The 13,224-nt window shown below is 45.8% G+C and overlaps 1 long non-coding RNA gene across 1 annotated transcript; it reads right to left on the reverse strand.

Annotated features, from left to right (window-relative positions):
• Positions 1-9,871: 9,871 nt before the first annotated feature.
• LOC117865814 (uncharacterized) lies at positions 9,872-12,065 on the reverse strand. The gene is made up of 2 exons (XR_011898770.1): positions 11,005-12,065; positions 9,872-10,417 (listed from the first exon to the last, which is right to left on the reverse strand). It is a non-coding gene; the product is annotated as an uncharacterized lncRNA (long non-coding RNA).
• Between the last annotated feature and the right edge of the window lie 1,159 nt (positions 12,066-13,224).

Raw genomic sequence — 13,224 nt, forward strand, 5'->3', positions numbered from 1 at the left:
AAAAACTGGAATCCTCATGGACTCAATAAAAGCCGCCGGTGCCAACGCCTCTTCCGCTTCCTCTGGTACGCGTCCGCTGACGTCACTAAAAAGCTGCCGAATCGGCGAAGCATCTTCTACCAATCGGCCGATATCCCCTTGAAGGAGGGATCGGATATTGATAAGCTTAGCCCGGACGTCATCAGGGACGGAGCTCAAGGCGACTTGGCGAGAAGAAGTCTCCTCATCATCGGAGAGAGCGACCGCGAAAGAGAAGAGACTGTTGTTGGGAGAGTCCTGTTCCTGAAGGAATAAAGAAAAAGGGGTAAATCGGCAGGGGGGCAGAATAAATCGGCTGGTAAAGCTGGTTCAAAAAACTCACCATCTTAAAACGGGTTTCCTCGTGCTGCGCTTGCAGGGCCGTTGTACCTTGGTCAGTGACCTCAGTCATGGGTTCATCCGATGAAGAAGACTCTACGACAATCGGCACGGTGCTCGGACCGGCTCCCTGGGAAGGAATCGGTTGTTGAGAAACGCTTGATGTGCCGATGGTCTGCGTCAAAGGATCGGTCAAATATGTTATGCAAATACCCGAAGGAAGGCCATAAGACAAGTACTGTACCTCAATGGATGAAGGCAGGGGCGTGTTGGCCTCCGGTCGAGTTGTTGCTGACTGTGGTATTTCCATAGAAGAGCCCTAAGAAGCACAAAAAGTTAACAAGAGTAATTACCGAATTGACAAATCGGAAGAGATAAAGCTTGAACTCACTTGTAAAGCTTCCAGCAATAGTGAGGCGGCTGCCGCTCCGGCTTGTGTAATGGTTTGAGTGTCATCACTTTGTATGGCCGGGGGTGGTGCAGTCGAGACTTCTGCCGATACAGGTACAGGAGGGTCCACCGATTCCGTACGAGCCCGAACTCGGCGACTGGTTTTCTTGACGACCTTCTTCTGAACTCTCTTCGATCGGCCAGTAATTTCATCGACCGATGGAGCATCATAGCCGATGAGAGGGTAAGTAGTGTACGGATGACGTTCTATTAGCCGGCCACTGCGGCTGTGCGAGGGAGGGGCTTGATTCCCAGCCTAAAGGAGAAATGAAATCGTTGAATGCGCAATTATGGTGAAAAGAGTACAGACAGTAATCAGATATACCTCGGCATTGGGGTCAATGTTGGATGGATCCAGGAGATTGCAGTACGCCGATGCTGAGTTGCAGAATAAAAATTGCTTCCATTCGGCCCACCAAAGCTTGAAAGGCTGGGTTGCAAATGGGTATAACAGCCATTCATTCAGATTGATCGTACTGGAATCCGGAATTCGGTCTCGCAACCGACAATAGTCCAGGCCAGATCTGAGTGCTTCTCTGAACTTGATTTGGCCAGCGAAATACACCCGTATCGGCAGTTGACCCATGCCGAATTGCCGAGCAGCAGTAGATGGGTTGTAGAACTCATATGTGGGGGCATTTTTCCCCGAGAAGAAGTTGGCCGGTAAAAGTCCTGGTTTGATCAATTCTTCATAAAGACCCTCATCAAACCGGCCAGAAGTCGAGTCAAAGCAGGTGGGAAGCTCAAAGACTGGGATATCTCGCTGGTATGGGAACCAGATGGTAGCATCCTCATTAAATCCATTATAGAAGCACCGAAAGTATTCGGCTACTTTTGTGGCAGAATATGCACAACTTGGAAAAGCTGACGCTGCTTCACCATAAGACATACATCGGCGACGCTCTGTAGGGTCTTCTGCCGATTCAATATTGGGAAATGACATGCTGTCCACTGGCTGCCGAGTGATTCTGCTCATATAGAGGTTCAACCATAAATTGACGAACCACCAAGGCCCACCTGGGTTGCCGATTGGTTCCCCTTTGGAAAGTTTCGTGCCGATTTGGTGGAGCATATGGTACACGGCACCCAAAAGATGTTTCCCGAGAGGAATGCGGCTTCCTCTGGACAGTGCCTCGGCTAAAGGTTGGGTGTTGGTTGTTGGGCCGGCGGCTCTTCCACAGAAGAAGTGTTTTTCAAGCCACATTAACAAGAAAGCGGTGTGCTCCCTATTTTCAACAGTGCCGGTCCTCTGGTTTTCACTAAGAAAGCCCTTCCAGCCGCCGATTCCTCTTGTGTCCAGCCGATGCGACGGGACGTTCAGAAGTTGGAAAGGCGTGTCAGGGGAAGATACATCTAAACCAGTCAAGAGAACCACATCGGCCAGGGTGGGGGTCATAGGACCATGACCAAATAGAAACGCATTAAGGGCGTCAGACCAGAAATAGGAAGCTGCCATCACTAGCGGTTCATTTTTCTCCATTTGCGACAGAGAAAGGTTGATGCATTGGCCGATTCTGAGCTCATCCCATAAAACACTTTTTGATGCGGCCATCCGCTGGTACCAATCCCTCCAGCCAGGGGTTTCATTCGGCCAGGATCTAAAAGTACTCGCCCATTGATTCAGATTCATATCGGACCGCTTGAAAGGTATCCGGTAAGTTTCCGAATCTATAAAGACCGCCGGATCTGGGTTTCCCATGGGACCAAGGCAAACGAGGCCGGGACTATCCGTAAGGTGAATGGTAATTCTATCTCTAACCGCCTAAAAAAGGAAAAAGGGGCATAGGGATATAAGGAGTAGATCTAAAAAATATTGCCGATAAGGAGAAGATTCGGTATTTACCTCCGGGATGAAGTTCTGAGTAATCGGCGTAGCCGCCGACGTTGGCGCAGATGATGGGGCTGTGAAGGGAATCGCCATCGGGATTTCTGATGAAGCCCTTGCGTCTGTTGAAGAAGTGACGACCGTCGCCACCTCCGCCGGAGGAATTGTTCCTGCGGCATCGCGTGCTGGGGAGTTGCTGGAAGGAGTCGCCATCGAAGGGAAAGGGGGAGAAGTGATTGGAGCTGAAACTGGAAAACTTCGATGGCAAGATTGAAGAAAGAAGGAGGCGCGCGCGCTGGGAAGGAGATGTGAGCTTGAAGATGAGTTGCGGTGAAATGGTATTTATAGGGTGCCTGAAAGAAGGGTAAAAATGGAATTTTCACCGCGCCAGCGCGTCGAGTTTTTCGGAGTAGTGGCCGTCGTGGGCGCCCGTTTCAAAAATTGCAATGATCAGCCGGGAGACCGCGAAACGGAAGGATATTTTCACTGCGGCCGTTTCGGAGGAGAGGTTGTAAAGAATTTCGAAGTAAAGGATTATGTTTTACTCCGAAACTGGGGGGCATGTGTTGACGCCAGATTTCGTCATCGGTAGAATCGGCGTCAAAGAAGAAAGAAATCGAAGGAATACAGATCGGTCAAAAGGAGCTACAGTGCGGAATCGGCTAAGTGGTTTTTACTTCACTTCAGAGTGAATACGTCCGATTCCCAATCGGCAATCCTTTGCTGATGAGAAATCGGCCGATCAGGAAAGTGTACTAAGGTGGGCCTGTATGGGCTTGGAAAGGTGGAAAGATGAGGTGGAGTTCAGCCCACGAAGCGTGGGGTAATTAGTCTAGCACGGATTGTGCCTGTAGATATTTGTTTTCTGTTTGAATTAGAGATAGAGTCCTAGTCGGTTAAGAATATTATTTGTACGGGGCTATAAATAGCTACCTTTGTAAATCTGTAAACACAACAATCAATCAATACAACAAGTTACTTTATTCTTCGTACTACTTTCAAGCAGGCGATTTCGCCATTGTTTTTTCTTCTCACGAGTTCGTGCGGGTTGGCAGGGCTGCATCACTTTGATCTCCGGCCGATTCTGTAAGTTCCGCTTATCGAGTAATATCTAAGCTTTAACTTCCGGCGTATCGCTGTCGTTTCGTTTAGATTTATTCACTAGTTATCGATATCAACTAGATTCATAGGTTTTTACCTGTTTTTCTAGCTTTTATCACCAGTTATCCCGCTAGGAATCGGTAGTATCGGCTTTCATTACCTTCTGTTGCTAGATATATCCGTTGCCGATTAGATCTTTTTCTAGTGTTGTTACTGCATACCTTGTACCTATTACTTCAATATTTTTCTATCTACAAGGCTACAGGGATCGTGCTGTCTAATAGCCGATTTCTCCACTACGGTAAATCGGTCGATCTGCCGATAAGCTCTCCCGATCGGAAACTTAGCCGATCGTAGTTACTGAATTTGACACGTGTTTTTCCTTGCCAATCAACAGGTCAGATTGGCTGGCACGCCGCGCGAACCGCACCAGGGCATTCACCCGAACAGGAGCTAAGCAGATTCTCCCGGGTCGTGTGTCGGCCGCTGGACCGATTTCTAGCGCCAACAAAGTGAATATGTCAGATTCCTAATCGGCAATCCTTTGCTGATGAGAAATCGGCCGATCAGGAAGGTAGACTAAAGTGGGCCTGTATGGGCTTGGGAAGGTGGAAAGATGAGGTGGAGTTCAGCCCACGAAACGTGGGGTAATTAGTTTAGCACGGATTGTGCTTGTAGATATTTGTTTTCTGTTTGAATTAGAGATAGAGTCCTAGTCGGTTAAGAAGATTATTTGTACGGGGCTATAAATAGCTACCTTTGTAAATCTGTAAAAAAACAATCAATCAATACAACAAGCTACTTTATTCTTCGTACTTACTTTCGAGCAGGCGACTTCGCCATCACTTTTTCTTCTCACGAGTTCGTACGGGTTGGCAGGGCTGCATCATCTTGATCTCCGGCCGATTCTGTAAGTTCCGTTTATCGAGTAATATCTAAGCTTTAACTTCTGGCGCATCGCTGTTGTTTCGTTTGGATTTATTCATCAGTTATCGATATCGACTAGATTCATAGGTTTTTGCCTGTTTTCCTAGTTTTTATCACCAGTTATCCTACTAGGAATCGGTAGTATCGGCTTTCACCACTTTCTGTTGACAGATCCATCTATTGCCGATTAGATCTTTTCCTAGTGCTGTTACTACATATCTTGTACCGATTACTTTAATATTTTTCTATCCACAAGGCTACAGGGATCGTGCTGTCTTGTAGCCGATTTCTCTACTACAGTAAATCGGCCGATCTGCCGATAAGCTTTCCCGATCGGAAACTTAGCCGATCGTAGTTACTGAATTTGACACGTGTTTTTCCTTGCCAATCAACAGGTCAGATTGGCTGGCACGCCGCGCGAACCGCACCAGGGCATTCACCCGAACAGGAGCTAAGCAGATTCTCCCGGGTCGTGTGTCGGCTGCTTGGATCCGGTCGACCGATTTCTAGCGCCAACACCCGCAAATTTCAATTGCCTTCGGGAACACCATCACTAAAGGTGAATAAGCAGCCAGCAATTTATTTCACCAGTGATGCACATACAAAACCACTTAATAGCATTCTCTAAAATGAAGATTTAAGGATCAGGATGTGCCCACCTACTGAAATCTTGCATGTCAGGGCCAGCCAACCAAGAAGTGAAGTGGATACCAACTATAAAAACTACATTTGATATACTTTTAAAAATATAACCAAGTTTTACTATTTACGTTTTAAGAGCCAGCAGCAACATGCATAAAGTATCTCTGATGGAAAGGTTCTGATCCTAATTCACAGTATCAACCTATATAAATATTTCTTCCGAATGCTAGCTTGGAGCTAAACGCCATAAAAATCAGCTGATATTACCAGTACTACCAAGCAGATTACACCATATACATGCATTGAGATGCTTATAGTAGATTAAATGGGCGATGGAATAGGACAGAAGTTGAAACACAGATGTTTGAACATGTCTGAGAGGTGAGGGTCTGGCAATTATCTCTGCCTCGACTGAAGAGGTAGTTGCGCTTCCAGTCTAGGGAATCACGCACAACGACAATGCCATAGACATCTAGTGGCCATTGGAGGTCGTTGGTGATCTGAGTCACCTTGACGAAGAAGACCTCCATGGTATCACCAGAACCACATCCAGCAGTTACTGGCAGCATCGGTATGTCCGTGTAGCGCATGGGAGGGTACTGAGCTGAAAAAGGAAGGGGGTTATTTGTTAATCCAGTCATCTATCCCTTGACATCACAATTGATTAATGATGAAGCAAACAACTGCTATGTATAAGGAAAAACTGTTACTCGTAGCTGGATATGATAAAATGGCTTGGAAAGGGGATTTTTTTTACTATAAACATTTGTCAAGCAATGTAATTAGGAGCAAATATACGGGGAAATCACATAGATCTCAAGCCAATATCGGATAGAAATGGGGTTCATATTAACATTTAATATTATCTTTTATTCTTTCTAAAATAGAATCAGTAGGCCACATCATGACGTTTTTTCTAACCTACACCCCGTCTGGCTAGACAGACCTCCTACCATTGATCTCAAGCACCAGTCCCCAGCAAGTTCATGCGTCTAATCATGCCTCCTTGATATAAGAAAAGAAACAAATGCTACGGATTTGAAATTACGGTTTTTGAGTGGAATCCTAATCCGTTGGCCACGACTGAAGAAAGCTCCAACAAGATGATCAAGACGAGGAAAAGCTGATCAAGACGAGGAAAAGCAAGAGAGATGTGCAGGTGAATACGTACTCTCGGCCTCGAAGGGGATGGCGCCATTTCTGCCGAACATCGAGAGCCAACTCTTGCGGTGCAACTCAAAGCAACCCGCCGGCCCCAGCTCCTCCTCCTCCTCCTCCTCCTCATCCGTCTCCATAGCGCTGTGGTGGTCGCCGTTGTTGGCCTCGCGCGGCCTTTTAGCATCGCCGCCCTGAAGCACTTGACCCGCGGCCTTCTCCAGATCCAGATCAGACCTCTTGTGGCCGTGGTCGTGGCCGTGGCCGTTCTCACCCAGCTTCGCCTCCAGATCCATCGCCTCCGTATTCCGCCGCCGAGAAGGTTAGGGTTTTTGCCCCGCTGCCGAAGAGAAGGCTAGCGAGATGCCTCTAGATCTCGGATTGGTGTTGTGTTGTGTTGGGACGGCTGGGGTGGGTGAGTGATCACCTTGTTGACTGATGAGGTGAGAGAGGTCCGCGGGCTGCTTGGATCAGTCAAGGGCCTGTACATTTCTCCCGGCCCGTCTTGGATGACACGGGGATGGCCCAAATCTGGAGGTGGATGATTAGGGCCCTGTTTGAGTTACGTGGCAGTTTTTCAGCGTGAAAAACCAGAAGCTCAAATAAGGCCCGTCTTGGATGACACGGGGATGGCCCAAATCTGGAGGTGGATTAGGGCCCTGTTTGAGTTACGTGGCATTTTTTCAGCGTGAAAAACCGGAAGCTCAAATAAACAACGATATTCTCATGTAGTTTCAGAAAACTGGAAGTCTAAAAGAATTGAGTTTATATGGAAAGATGGAAAGCTCAGTTTTGTGCGCTTTTCGTAGCTTTTTTCTCAGAAAGCTAACTAAATCTTCTACAAGCTAATGTTAGCTTTTTTAGAAGCAAAAGGCCAGCAACAGCTTTTCAGAAAAGTTCAAAATCTGCAACTCAAAGAAATAGGTCCTAGATTTTCAAAGAGCTAGCCCATTTCGATTTCTTGTCACACACATTAGTAAGGCCTAGGTGACGGGGGACTCAGGTAAAGTACCAAAGTACTGTCGCGATCAGATGGACCTCCTGGCGGGTTGCGGGCTACTGCTGCTACACCAAACCGGTATTCCTATATAGCTTCCGGAAGCTCTATTATTACGTGGCTTCCGATATTATCATGCAAATAGTTTCATCAGTTGGATATGCCAACTCTCGCCAACCCTACCCCTCTCTCTCACCCGACGTCGCTGCTCCGCGAGCGCTGCCATCATTGCACCGTCCGCCCTACCACTGGCACAGCATGCCCCGCCACCGTCCGCGGCCGCCGGTCTCGGCCAGGACGCCACCGCTGCTACCGGATGCCATCGCTGGAGCCAGACGCTGATGTGACGGGTTCCGTACCAGGGGTACCTTCAGGGAGGAAGACAGACAGCATTAATGTGATACGGATCACAGCAAGATTTTAAGAAATGGAGAGAAGAAATATATTGACAACAGGACATATAAGCATTAATGTGATAACCAAGATGGTACTTCAGACTGTTTTTTTTTTGGGGGGGGTCCTAGATAGCAGGACCTTTTTTACATAAGAATATCTAAAACTACTGATTTGCCACATTTATGTCAAAAACTTAATTGAACTATCCAACTCCATATATAAAAGGAAGGAGTGACTTCTTTTTCTGGAAGAAACTCTACGCTGATGCCAATTCCCTCATTTTCATAATAAAACTATTGAAGAAAGCCAACGCAGTTAAGTAAAATGTGACACTAACATGACTGTCAAAAATCACTCATTGGTGCACCCTGATGTCCATAATCACTCATATATAGAAGCAAGGTGGTAGTAACTTTCTTTTTATGGAAAAAAATTCTAGGCTGTTGCCAATTCACTCATTTTTCATAATACAACTATTAAAGAATGGCAGCACAGTTGAATAAAGTGCGTCCAAAACCACTTATTGGTGCATCAAAGATTTATAAGGCACTGGACTTTCATTTAAGGCAATGGCAATGGCAAAAATTTTATAATTAGACTATATTTAATACTTCTAATTAGCATCCAAACATCCGATGTGATAGGTGCTAAATTTTAGTGGGGTGTATCCAAACACCCCTACGTTGAAACTCTACTGGTTTTTGGCACATGGAGTAGCAGTAAAATATGCTTTCTGGTTTGGAGGGTTTTCTTTTTGATAATTTGGTTTGGAGTCTTGGAGAGATAACTGCGTCATGGATATGTCTCGAGTTCCCAGAGGAGAAGAGGGTTTCTTGCACGCTGTGCAAGCATTTATGCGGCCTAAATCACCGTGCATTATCCTCTTGGGTGAGGTGCCGACCGTTGGCTCGGCAAGCCAAGCCAAAGCCACTGTTCTGTCCCTGGCCGCTGCTGCGCTTCTGCCCCAAAAGCCGGGAAGGCCAGAGCTGAACAGAGACGAGGTCGTCAGCATGTGGCTCCCTCGTGCCATGGACTTCGTGCTCAAAACGAAACGAAACGAAAACCTGTTGGCGGCTCATCGTCAAGTTGGTCCCAAAAAATGCTTAGGTAATCCAGAAACATACTAAAATGCTTCAGGACCATAACCAAACCAAATCTCTACCGCACTAACTTAAAGAACAATACTGCTGCTTCAAGAAAAAAATATTTGGCCATCACCCTGAAGATTAAATTTGATGTAATTTTCAAGAAAGAAAAGATAAGCTACCTCTGGTTTGGGCAAGAATAATCAAATTTATAGCATACTTAGTAATCAGTTGTAGTTAATTGTTTAATCCTAGAAAGATCATGGTAATGACTAATACAAAGATGGTTTTCAATAGATAGCTATAGCTCTGTGAATATATCTCTATAGGTGGCACAGAGTATTCTGGCACCTCTACAAACATTATATAAAACCTTAGACTTGAAATAAGTACAGAATCTACAATTCTACATGGAGCTGATAGGTACTATACCAGTATTGTTATCGAAGTAAAACTAAATGACATTCCATGCATTTCAAATGCAAAAGTAGAAGAATTCATGATCAACTTACCAGGCCAGAAAGATCAAATGGTCAGATAATTATATAAAGAACACCACCCCTACTTAAAGGTTAAAGATAACCATTTATTTACAGCCTGCATAGCCCAGCTGCTGGTCTATGCCTCAAAGTTCAGACCTAATATATGTGCCAGCCGATGTCATCTTCATTTGACAAACTTGCACACGATGGTTTTCAATTTCTAATTTACCCATAAGCTAGATACGATCTAAAGAAGTAAGCATACCTGCAATGGTACCAACTGTGACTGTAGGCGCTCAAATGCAGTATGCCATCGTTTAAATTTACCTGGCCTTTTCATATGCATTCATTGCTTTAACCACCAATTCAACTATATATCACTGTAAAAAATACATAAAAAAACAAGGATCGTGCCTGGATGCCTGCAAAAGCATAACTTGACCACGAGAGAACATTCAGGCAAATTTGAGTCTCATTAATAACAGCAGCAGAATTTGGACGGAATTACAAGTGTACGTATCAATCTTAAGCCACAAGTGCTTGTAGATCTAATTTGGTGCGACATCCTCCCTATCGTACTACAGCTTGAGCAGTAGGAACAACGGCCGTGCGCAAAATGAGGCCAAGGAAACCAGGTACGTCCTCTCTGCTGTTGATTTCAAGACCCTCAACGCGTGGCAACAGACGAGGGTTGTCCTGCATATTACCACGTCCCTCTCTTTCCTTGCAGCTCAGGGCAAACACTGACGCTGAGGACCATTCCTGAAGCCATGACCACATCTTCGGTTATAAAGTGACGCTCTGGCCATCCTCCATGATCTCCAGAAGCCTTGCTCGCATACGCCTGAAGCGGACAGCTTCACAGAATAGGACTATCAACTGAACCAGCGCCTTCCTTTGCCTTGTCATTTCTGGATTCATTAATCCAAGTTTTGGATTGAAATGAAAAAGCACATGGTAGAGATTAGTCAACACTGGAGTTCCGAACACCAACTGCTCCCTGCAAACGCAACATGAAAAGCACTGGTCACTACTAGGGAATGCACCTTCAGTTTTCCAGGAGTGAGTGTTGAGTAATAATATTATTTCCCTACAAAAAGAAAAAAAAGGAAATTTGGTGCCAATTGTAGAATTATGTTTTGACAATCCTTCCGGGCACATTATAATCATTGGCAGAATTGAAATTATTCACAAGGGTATAGCCCACAAAATTACACACAAAATCAAGTGGAAGAAAAAGGGTTAGTGGCAATCTAAATCATCTGAAGATAGAGTTTGTAAGCAAGTTGGTCCCAAAAAATGCTTAGGTAATCCAGAAACATACTAAAATGCTTCAGGACCATAACCAAACCAAATGTCTACCGCACTAATTTAAAGAACAATACTGCTGCTTCAAGAAAAAAATATTTGGCCATCACCCTGAAGATTAAATTTGATGTAATTTTCAAGAAAGAGAAGATAAGCTACCTCTGGTTTGGGCAAGAATAATCAAATTTATAGCATACTTAGTAATCAGTTGTAGTTAATTGTTTAATCCTAGAAAGATCATGGTAATGACTAATACAAAGATGGGATCGAATGTAGTACCTGTCGAAGCCACGGGTCAGGCGACTGTAAGATGACACTAAGCCCATACTCTCAACTGCAGGGTGGTCTGCTGGAAGTGGAATACAGTGGTCGGAGAACTTGAGCCACTTCCCATCCCCCCTCCGTATGGCCACAAGGTAGGAATCGATCTCGTCGACGAGTATCGAGACCGTCGGCCTGTCAGGGAACAGAAAGTTGACACGACGCCAACCTTCCGTCGCAGAAGTGAGGGGGACGTCGGGGAAGAGATTGTCCTGCCCCGGGCCGGCACGATCCAAATCCCGCTGCGCCAGCCAATTCATCACGTGTTCGTACCCCTGGAGGGACGGATCCATTGCGTCGATATCCACTGAAGGAATCCACTGCATATTGCATAAAAAGACCAAAGATTTATCATTTTCCGACCAAATCGTTAGAGCAGAATTATAATCGGTCGACCTGGTGTTACCAGCACATGTTACACACATAGACATTACTCGACATTGCAACTACTATTCCTAATTCCGCCTCCACAGAGAGAACAGCACCAAAAACTCAAAAACAAAGAGTATATGACAAGAGCAGGTGTTATTTTAGGGTTAGGAAAAGAACAGCCTCAGCCCTCAGCTCAGGCCAGACGCCCCGGCACCTCCCATCCACGGACGGGAGCGGTGGCGAGCCGAGTCGGCCCCTCCCTCCCACGAACGGGAGCGGCGGCGAGCCTGGGTCGGCCCCTCCCATCCACGGACGGAAGTGGCGGCGGCGCCCCCGAGTCAGCACCTCCCTCCCACGGACAGAAGCGGCGGCGAGCCGGCGGCGGGAGCTGCCGGCCTGCGACGACGCCCCGGCTCAGACCTCTGCGGACGGGAGCGGTGGCGGCGCCCCGGCTCAAACCTCCTGCGGACGGGTGCGGCGGGGGCGCAGGCGCAGGGGAGATCGGGAGGGGGAAAGGAGTTCTCTTTCTCTCTCCCACTTACATGTGGGACCCACAGAGGCCTTCACGGCAAGTGACGGTAGAATCCAACGGAATGGCAAGTACGGGATGGCAAGTAGGGGATGGAGTTAAATTTTCAGTGGTACTGAGGGGATGGAGTTAATTTTGATGGCACGTAAGGGATGAGTTAAATTTTTAATGGCACAGAGAGAATTTGCTTAGGGTTTTCCATGTCCCTTCGTCCAAAAATAAATCATTATATACTTCCTCCGTAGCAAAATATTTATCGCTGTTAAACTTTTTCTGATACATTGGACCATTCATTTTATTCAAAAAATTATTGTAAATGTAAAAAAGAATAGTAAGCCACAAACAAAAACAAAATTAATGATGCTTAAATAATTTTTAAATAAGATGAATGGTCAAATGTCATGACTAAGTGTTAGTGACAACTATTTCTATACGGATATTATCATTCAAAATTTGTCCAAGAAAATAAGTTATTACACTTAATTTGGTACGTGCTTATATGCATACAGGTATGCATCAGTCAGTTGGCACCAAAATAAATAAGGTCATTTTAACTCCTTGTTTTTTTTAATCCATCCTACAATTTCTTGGGTGATTTGTTTTTTAGACGGAGGGAGTATGCATGTTTGTCTAATTTGATCACATCATATCACGAGATAAATTAATATCTTTGTCAAATTCCTTATGAACTATCCAAATCCAACTATTTAGGCATGTTGTCTTTTTTTTTCCTTAGCGTAAATTTACGGCATGCAAAGTAGGCCCTCCTAGTGGTCCGAAGCGAAGGATTGCACTTATTTTAGGATTTTTTTGAAGTGTTAGAATTGCGGTTTTTATTAGGTGAATGGAGTATGTGAAAGTTTTCACCCTTTGCATTTCAGTGGTACGTAAGTGTCGTTGTCAAAATTAGCGGATCAAGACTTAGACTAGTAAATTTCTTTTATGTCTTTTATGCAAGTAAGGCTTCGGATGGTGGCGTGGGAGACACGGGGTTTAGACTGGTTCGGGCAAGGGAACGCCCTACGTCCAGTATCGGGAGCTGCTCGTGTTGCCCACGCAGGGTTCTGTAGTAGGGGTTACAGGAGTGCGAGAGAGGGAACCGGTCCCAAGTCTCTTGGATGTGGCCTGACGCTCTAGCAGGGTGCGCTCGTGCATTCTGTTGTCTAGGGAGCGTTATGGTGTCTTAGTTGTGCGTTCGGGCGAGGCGGAGCTTGGTCTCACGGGGGTCGGGGATGCCTGACCCGAGGATACCAGGTCGGGCGAGGCGGAGCGTGATT

The sequence above is a fragment of the Setaria viridis genome, chromosome 7, assembly GCF_005286985.2.
Source record: "Setaria viridis chromosome 7, Setaria_viridis_v4.0, whole genome shotgun sequence".
NCBI classification, from domain to species: domain Eukaryota; kingdom Viridiplantae; phylum Streptophyta; class Magnoliopsida; order Poales; family Poaceae; genus Setaria; species Setaria viridis.